The following is a 10,296-nucleotide window of genomic DNA, read 5'->3' on the forward strand; positions in this document are numbered from 1 at the left end:
TGTTCATCACGTGTTCTGATATAGACAATATTCATCACGTGTTCTGATATAGACACTATTCATCACGTGTTCCTATATAGACAATATTCACATGTTCTGATATAGACACTATTCATCACATGTTCCGATATAGACACTATTCATCACGTGTTCTGATATAGACACTATTCATCACGTGTTCTGATATAGACAATGTTCATCACGTGTTCTGATATAGACAATATTCATCACGTGTTCTGATATAGACACTATTCATCACGTGTTCCTATATAGACAATATTCACATGTTCGGATATAGACACTATTCATCACATGTTCTGATATAGACACTATTCATCATGTGTTCTTATATAGACAATATTCACATGTTCTGATATAGACACTATTCATCACGTGTTCTGATATAGACAATGTTCATCACGTGTTCTGATATAGACACTATTCATCACGTGTTCTGATATAGACAATGTTCATCACGTGTTCTGATATAGACACTATTCATCACGTGTTCTGATATAGAAAATGTTCAGCACGTGTTCTAATATAGACACTATTCATCACGTGTTCTGATATAGACACTATTCATCACGTGTTCTGATATAGACAATGTTCATCACGTGTTCTTATATAGACAATATTCACATGTTCTGATATAGACAATATTCACATGTTCTGATATAGACACTATTCATCACGTGTTCTGATATAGACAATGTTCATCACGTGTTCTGATATAGACACTATTCATCACGTGTTCTGATATAGACAATGTTCATCACGTGTTCTGATATAGACACTGTTCATCACGTGTTCTGATATAGACACTATTCATCATGTGTTCTTATATAGACAATATTCACATGTTCTGATATAGACATTATTCATCACGTGTTCTTATATAGACAATATTCACATGTTCTGATATAGACACTATTCATCACGTGTTCTTATATAGACAATGTTCACATGTTCTGATATAGAGACTATTCATCACGTGTTCTGATATAGACAATGTTCATCACGTGTTCTAATATAGATACTATTCATCACGTGTTCTAATATAGACACTATTCATCACGTGTTCTGATATAGACACTGTTCATCACGTGTTCTGATATAGACACTATTCATCACGTGCTCTTATATAGACAATATTCACATGTTCTGATATAGACACTATTCATCACGTGTTCTTATATAGACAATGTTCACATGTTCTGATATAGACACTATTCATCACGTGTTCTGATATAGACAATGTTCATCACATGTTCTGATATAGTCACTATTCATCACGTGTTCTGATATAGACAATGTTCATCACGTGTTCTTATATAGACAATATTCACATGTTCTGATATAGACAATATTCACATGTTCTGATATAGACACTATTCATCACGTGTTCTGATATAGACAATGTTCATCACGTGTTCTGATATAGACACTATTCATCACGTGTTCTGATATAGACAATGTTCATCACGTGTTCTGATATAGACACTATTCATCACGTGTTCTGATATAGAAAATGTTCAGCACGTGTTCTAATATAAACACTATTCATCACGTGTTCTGATATAGACACTGTTCATCACGTGTTCTGATATAGACACTATTCATCACGTGTTCTGATATAGACACTATTCATCACGTGTTCTGATATAGACAATGTTCATCACGTGTTCTGATATAAACAATATTCATCACGTGTTCCTATATAGACAATATTCACATGTTCTGATATAGACACTATTCATCACATGTTCTGATATAGACACTATTCATCATGTGTTCTTATACAGACAATATTCACATGTTCTGATATAGACACTATTCATCACGTGTTCTGATATAGACAATGTTCATCACGTGTTCTGATATAGACACTATTCATCACGTGTTCTGATATAGACAATGTTCATCATGTGTTCTGATATAGACACTATTCATCACATGTTCTGATATAGACACTATTCATCACATGTTCTGATATAGACAATGTTCATCACGTGTTCTGATATAGACACTATTCATCACGTCTCCTGATATAGACAATGTTCATCACGTGTTCTGATATAGACACTATTCATCACGTGTTGTGATATAGACACTATTCATCACGTGTTCTTATATAGACAATATTCACATGTTCTGATATAGACACTATTCATCACGTGTTCTGATATAGACACTATTCATCATGTGTTCTGATATAAACACTATTCATCACGTGTTCTGATATAGACACTATTCATCACGTGTTCTGATATAGACAATGTTCATCACGTGTTCTGATATAGACACTATTCATCACGTGTTCTGATATAGACAATATTCACATGTTCTGATATAGACACTATTCATCACGTGTTCTGATATAGACACTATTCATCACGTGTTCTGATATAGACAATATTCATCACGTGTTCTGATATAGACAATGTTCATCACGTGTTCTGATATAGACACTATTCATCACGTGTTCTGATATAGACAATATTCATCACGTGTTCTGATATAGACACTATTCATCACGTGTTCTGATATAGACATTTTCTGGTGTTATGATATAGACACTATTCATCACGTGTTCTGATATAGACAATATTCACATGTTCTGATATAGACACTATTCATCACGTGTTCTGATATAGACAATATTCATCACGTGTTCTGATATAGACACTATTCATCACGTGTTCTGATATAGACACTATTCATCACGTGTTCTGATATAGACAATGTTCATCACGTGTTCTGATATAGACACTATTCATCACGTGTTCTGATATAGACAATATTCACATGTTGTGATATAGACACTATTCATCACGTGTTCTGATATAGACAATATTCATCACGTGTTCTGATATAGACAATATTCATCACGTGTTCTGATATAGACAATATTCACATGTTCTGATATAGACACTATTCATCACATGTTCTGATATAGACACTATTCATCACGTGTTCTGATATAGACACTATTCATCACGTGTTCTGATATAGACACTATTCATCACGTGTTCTGATATAGACAATATTCACATGATCTGATATAGACAATGTTCATCACGTGTTCTGATATAGACAATATTCATATGTTCTGATATAGACACTATTCATCACGTGTTCTGATATTGACACTATTCATCACGTGTTCTGATATAGACAATGTTCATCACGTGTTCTGATATAGACACTATTCATCACGTGTTCTGATATAGACAATATTCATCACGTGTTCTGATATAGACACTATTCATCACGTGTTCTGATATAGACATTTTCTGGTGTTATGATATAGACACTATTCATCACGTGTTCTGATATAGACAATATTCACATGTTCTGATATAGACACTATTCATCACGTGTTCTGATATAGACAATATTCATCACGTGTTCTGATATAGACACTATTCATCACGTTTTCTGATATAGACACTATTCATCACGTGTTATGATATAGACACTATTCGTCACGTGTTCTGATATAGACAATATTCACATGTTCTGATATAGACAATATTCATCACGTGTTCTGATATAGACACTATTCATCACGTGTTCTTATATAGACAATATTCACATGTTCTGATATAGACACTATTCATCACGTGTTCTGATATAGACACTATTCATCACGTGTTCTGATATAGACAATATTCACATGATCTGATATAGACAATGTTCATCACGTGTTCTGATATAGACAATATTCATATGTTCTGATATAGACACTATTCATCACGTGTTCTGATATTGACACTATTCATCACGTGTTCTGATATAGACAATGTTCATCACGTGTTCCGATATAGACACTATTCATCACGTGTTCTGATATAGACAATATTCATCACGTGTTCTGATATAGACACTATTCATCACGTGTTCTGATATAGACATTTTCTGGTGTTATGATATAGACACTATTCATCACGTGTTCTGATATAGACAATATTCACATGTTCTGATATAGACACTATTCATCACGTGTTCTGATATAGACAATATTCATCACGTGTTCTGATATAGACACTATTCATCACGTGTTATGATATAGACACTATTCGTCACGTGTTCTGATATAGACAATATTCACATGTTCTGATATAGACAATATTCATCACGTGTTCTGATATAGACACTATTCATCACGTGTTCTTATATAGACAATATTCACATGTTCTGATATAGACACTATTCATCACGTGTTCTGATATAGACACTATTCATCACGTGTTCTGATATAGACGTGTTCTGGTGTTATGATACACAATTTTGATGGTGTACTTCCACAATGATTTAACATCGTTATAATGTTTACACAACTATAGTAATTAACCCTAAAATACCATTTAGTTACCGAGGAAGAACGAGCTAAAGTGAAAAAAACGAATATATAATTTCAAAATAAATCCCATCCGTCTAAGTAACGAGTATTTCATAAAACTTCACAGCCCAATGTGAAGAGTAGAAAATACCAAAAACAAAAACCCTACAAAACCCGAAGAACTAATCACAAACACGCGAATAAATGCGGTACTATTTAAAAACTTGGGCATGACTTATGATTAGCAGTGCTTGGTCTGCGTCTCACTTCCGCCAAAACAAAACAAAAATGTGTTCTAGATTTTGGGGTCATGCTACAAGAGTAACAGTCAAATCCAACATATGATTAGACAAGAAGAACTCAGAAGTCGGTGGTGGGTACTTTTAGGTAATTAGTTGTTGTTTTTTTTCTGTTGTATACCAGTTTAACGTTAGGAAAGGCTATACGGAAAAAGCCATTTGTATAGCTTTTGTCGGTTTCTAACTGTAGCATCAATTTTATTCTAACATTAATGACTAGTTGTGCTTATTAAGTTCAATATGTGTTAGATGCCCATGATGGGCACATCACAGATAACCCATTGTGTAGCTTGGTGGTAAAAAACAAACAAATAAACAAAACAATGTGTTTCTTATTTCAGTATCATGTCTCTAGATAATATTTTAAAATGCCTTTCGCAAGGGTCTGTATTCCTTCTTAGTGCGTTTAATTTGTTTTTAAAAGTCCAAATAACGAGACAACTATTAATTAATTAAAATTAACAGAGGTAATCTGTTTCCCTATCCTGGCATGGCCAAGCGCGTAAGGCGTGCGACTCGTAATCCGAAGGTCGCGGGTTCGCGCCCGCGTCGCGCTAAACATGCTCGCCCTCCCAGCCGTGGGGGTGTATAATGTGACGGTCAATCCCACTATTCGTTGGTAAAAGAGTAGCCCAAGAGTTGGTGGTGGGTGGTGATGACTAGCTGCCTTCCCTCTAGTTTTACACTGCTAAATTAGGGACGGCTAGCATAGATAGCCCTCGAGTAGCTTTGTGCGAAATTCCAAAAAAACAAACAAAACAAAACAAACAAACTGTTTCCCTAATTCGTTAGTTCTAGAGAGGTTGAGGGCTCTATTAACAAGAACAACCAATTTGTTTGTTGTCAAGTCCAAAGCCGAGCAAAGGGCTACTTGTTCTGTGCCCACTGCAGGTATCGAAACAATATGTTTAGTTTTACAAGCCCTCTGAACTTATCGCCAAGGAGGATAAAAATGACAGTAACAAAATTATTTCTTGTTTGACAACCCTGATTGTATGACGAGCGTATGTTATAAATATGCAAAGCTAATTTCAAGAATATATATAGTAATTGAAAAGAAATACACGCATGCAAATATATTACATGTTGTGTGCTTTGTAAATAATTAATTTACTAAAAGCAAATTAATGTGTACAGAAATAGATGGTATTTTAACTCTTACCCAAAAATAATATCAGCAGATGGCGCTTTCCATGACTAACCTATCGCCAGAAGACTCGGAACTAAATGGAACAGCGATTGGCTACAACGCTGTGCATATGTTTTATATTGTAAATAAAGGAGAGTCAGTGCGTGGTGAATTAAAATAAGTTACGTGGTTGCTATAGCGACAAGAGCTTGTATTTCTCTTTACGCTGCTACCACATTCGATAGGAACCCTACCAGCCAAACCAGAGATTAATATGGTTAGCTGCAGTTTGTGAGCTGTTGACAAAACTTAATGATAGGTTGTAGTTAAGTGAGCAAAGAATAAATGAAATTACTCGAGACTGCTCAAAGAGAGAGTGCACCTCACCACTCCCGTGGACGGGCCCGGTGGTTAAGGTACTCGACTCGTAATACAAGGGTCGCAGGTTTGAATCTCCGTCACACCAAACAAGGCTCACCCTTTCAGCCGTTGGGGCGTTATAATGTGACGCTTAAAGAGTAGCCAAAGAGTGGGCGGTGGGTAGTGATAACAAGCTGGTTGGGTTTGTTCTGAATTTAGCTGTGTAATAGTAAAGAGAAGGCAACTAGTGATCACCGCCAACTCTTGAGCTACTCTTTTACCAATGAATAGTGTGATTGACCCACACATTATAACACACCCACGTCTGAAAGGGCGAGCGTGTTTGATAACACTAGGATCCGAACTCGCGAATTTCAGTTTATGAGTCGAGTGCTTTAATCACCTTACACTGCTGAATTAGGGACGGCTAGCGCAGATAGCCCTCGTGTAGTTTTGCACGAATTTCAAAAACAAACAATCTCCGGTGGACTGTGTGTGTTTTGTTTTTCTGGGTAGTGACAACATTTAAATCAGATGTAACTTAATTTCTGACACATGTATTTAAGAAGTAAAGAAAGGAGAGCAGTTATTGCGAACAATTTCTGACACCAACAAAAATAGAAACACGAGTCACCAAACGCCACGTATGTCCAACATTGTTGCATGGTGCGGAGAAATGTTAAATTAGTAGACGTGCAGATGGGAACGTTTCAAGTATGAATATTCCGAAAACTTGGAATAGTACAGCGGACAGACAGAGATAAACAATGAAGATATTTTAATAAAACAAAATATAAAAAACAAAGGAAAACAGTACTATTTATACATATAAAAAAACGAAACAAGATACAGAAATTTATGCAAGAGAGAAATTGAAAGATTTGTTTGTTTTTTAATTAAGCGTCAAAGCTACATGAGCATCAGTGTGATTTCCTAATAATGTTATCAAACAGTGTAATTTTCTAATATTATCAAGTAATGTAAATTCCTAATAACGTTATTAAGCGGTGTAATTTTCTGATAATGTTATTAAGCAGTGTAATTCTATAATAATGTTATCAAGTGATATAATTCTTTTAATAACGTTATTAAGCGGTGTAATTTTCTGATAATGCTATCAAGTGGTATAATTTTCTAATAACGTTATCAAATGGTATAATTTTCTTATAATTTTATCAAGTGGTATAATTTTATGATAATTTTATCAAGTGGTATAATTTTATAATAACGTTATCAAGTGATATAATTTTCTAATAATTTGCTCTATAACATAAATGAAACTCCTGATATTTTATCATACTAAATGTGCTTTTAAGTTTTATGGCCGCCAAAAATTTGAAACAGAAAAGTGCTGTAGTTAAGGCTTAGTCCAGTGGACCAGAAATAGCAGTTTTTTCGCACAAAATACATAACGTTAAGACACTAGGTTACATCAGTCTTGTTATACAAGACGTTAAAACACCAGGTCACATCTACCCTGTTATACAAGACGTTAAAACACCAGGTCACATCTACCCTGTTATACAACACGTTAAGACTCTAGGTCACATCTACCATGTTATACAACACGTTAAGACTCTAGGTCACATCTACCATGTTATACAACACGTTAAGACTCTAGGTCACATCTACCCTGTTATACAACACGTTAAGACTCTAGGTCACATCTACCCTGTTATACAACACGTTAAGACTCTAGGTCACATCTACCCTGTTATACAACACGTTAAGACTCTAGGTCACATCTACCCTGTTATACAACACGTTAAGACTCTAGGTTACATCTACCATGTTATACAAGACGTTAAGACTCTAGGTCACATCTACCATGTTATACAACACGTTAAGACTCTAGGTCACATCTACCATGTTATACAACACGTTAAGACTCTAGGTTACATCTACCATGTTATACAAGACGTTAAAACACCAGGTCACATCTACCATGTTATACGACACGTTAAGACTCTAGGTCACATCTACCACGTTATACAAGGCGTTAAGACTCTTGGTCACATCTACCCTGTTAAACTTTAGGTCTTCAAACCCTAGGTAACCCTGTGAGTTTGTGATAAGTTTCTGGATTTTCAATGCAAGAATATGGATTTGTTTCTCCGCGATGAACAATGCGCAGATAGCCCTTTCTATAGTTTTGTGCTATAAACCCAACAACAAGTGCAAGCCTCGAAATATTCACCCATATACAATAAGTTTACTTTTTCTCAGTAACTGCGTATTATACACACAGATAAAGTCTACCAGTAGCAACTATATATCTTCTAATCTTTCCGTAAGTACAGGGTATTAATACTCAACTGACAACAGTAAAACATAACACTTACCCGTGACGTATTTACAGCTACCCTAGGCGCCACTCTACACTGCTGCGGCACTTTAAAGCTGAAACAGTGTGACTTGTGTTGGCGTTTTTCAAGTAACAACACGTGCACCTACGCAAATGTAAAATTTACAATGTTGCCATAGTTACTAGCCCTCACAGTAAAGAAATGCAACGCGAATTGAATTTATTTCTTCTTCTTTGAGCCCACGTAGCCGCGTGGAGTACACGTGGACGGTATTCGATTCTTTTCCCCCTTTCGTGCACTTAATATTTCCTATAAACCGACAAAGCAAACAACAGAGAATCCATGAACTTTATATACCGGAGTTACCCTATTTTATTCTGCGTATTATAGAGTAAACATTTACAAATATGATGTCTTCACATGGGTAATGCTTCCCAGTGACCCAACGGTAAGAATGAGCGCTGATAACGCAAAAAACTGGGTTTCGATGCCTGTTGTGGGCAGAGCACAGAAAGCTCAATGTGTAGCTCATTCCTTAACAACCGACAAACAAACACATGCGCAATATTTTCAAGGAAATAATAATAACCTTAGAAGTCTGACTTTTTTCTTTCTGTCTCTATCCTGAGAGGCCCTTACGAAACGTTCGTGAAAAAGACGAAAGGTTCTTGTGGCTTCAGCTAAAGCTACGAAAGTCAGCATAACGTTTCGTACTATATATCTTCGCTCGTACAATTAATGTAACTGAAACCAAAATATTTCCTTAAGTCCTTTAATTAAGTTACAATAAGTTCATGGTATTGCACGGGGTGAGAGACTCGGCATGGCCTAGCAGTTTGGTTACTCGAGTTATGAATCCGAAATTTTGAGGCTCGCTGCCCGTTGCCGCAATAACGTGCTTCCGCACTTTGGAACCGTGGTTGTGTGCTACGAAAACATCAATCACGAATCCCATTATTCGTTCAGATAAGACTAATCTGAGACTTGGCGACGACTGCTGTCGACTTCTCTCTAGTCTGTCAGTTCAAAATTAGGTACTCTATGCGAAGATACTTATTGATGTCTCTCTGCACGAATATCCTGGTGAAGCAAATGGTTAATGAGCGAAGATGTTTTGTTTTCCAGTAGAGCTAACGAGTTCAACAGAAACGTTAAGAGTGGAGGGTTTCTTCAGGTAAACAGCTGGAGTTTGGATAAACATTAGTTTACTGTTGTTGTTGTCTTCTCTTGGGACATTATTTGAGTGGTAAACTGGCTCCTGTCATTTAGTAAGTACAATCTAATAAAGACATTCAGTTATGTGAGACGTAACAACGAACAGTTCCAGTAATCATTTAGTAAGTACAATCTAATAAAGACATTCAGTTATGTGAGACGTAACAACGAACAGTTCCAGTAATCAGTTAGTAAGTACAATCTAATAAAGATATTCAGTTATGTGAGACGTAACAACGAACAGTTCCAGTAATCATTTAGTAAGTACAATCTAATAAAGACATTCAGTTATGTGAGACGTAACAACGAACAGTTCCAGTAATCATTTAGTAAGTACAATCTAATAAAGATATTCAGTTATGTGAGACGTAACAACGAACAGTTCCAGTAATCATTTAGTAAGTACAATCTAATAAAGACATTCAGTTATGTGAGACGTAACAACGAACAGTTCCAGTAATCATTTAGTAAGTACAATCTAATAAAGACATTCAGTTATGTGAGACGTAACAACGAACAGTTCCAGTAATCATTTAGTAAGTACAATCTAATAAAGATATTCAGTTATGTGAGACGTAACAACGAACAGTTCCAGTAATCATTTAGTAAGTACAATCTAATGAAGATATTCAGTTATGTGAG

General features: G+C 35.6%; 1 protein-coding gene across 4 annotated transcripts in view; it reads right to left on the minus strand.

Moving 5' to 3' along the window:
• LOC143248537 (uncharacterized) overlaps positions 1–8,569 on the minus strand; it is a 211,190-nt gene extending 202,621 nt beyond the window's left edge. For 3 of the 4 annotated variants that reach the window (XM_076496963.1, XM_076496961.1, XM_076496964.1), the window contains exon 1: positions 8,476–8,558. The gene's annotated coding sequence lies outside the window, so the exon portion shown is untranslated. Of the gene's footprint in view, positions 1–8,475 lie in introns of all 4 variants that reach the window. The other variant, XM_076496962.1, reaches the window with a different exon arrangement.
• Between the last annotated feature and the right edge of the window lie 1,727 nt (positions 8,570–10,296).

Source organism: Tachypleus tridentatus, chromosome 4 (assembly GCF_004210375.1).
Source record: "Tachypleus tridentatus isolate NWPU-2018 chromosome 4, ASM421037v1, whole genome shotgun sequence".
In the NCBI taxonomy this organism is placed as follows: Eukaryota; Metazoa; Arthropoda; class Merostomata; order Xiphosura; family Limulidae; genus Tachypleus; species Tachypleus tridentatus.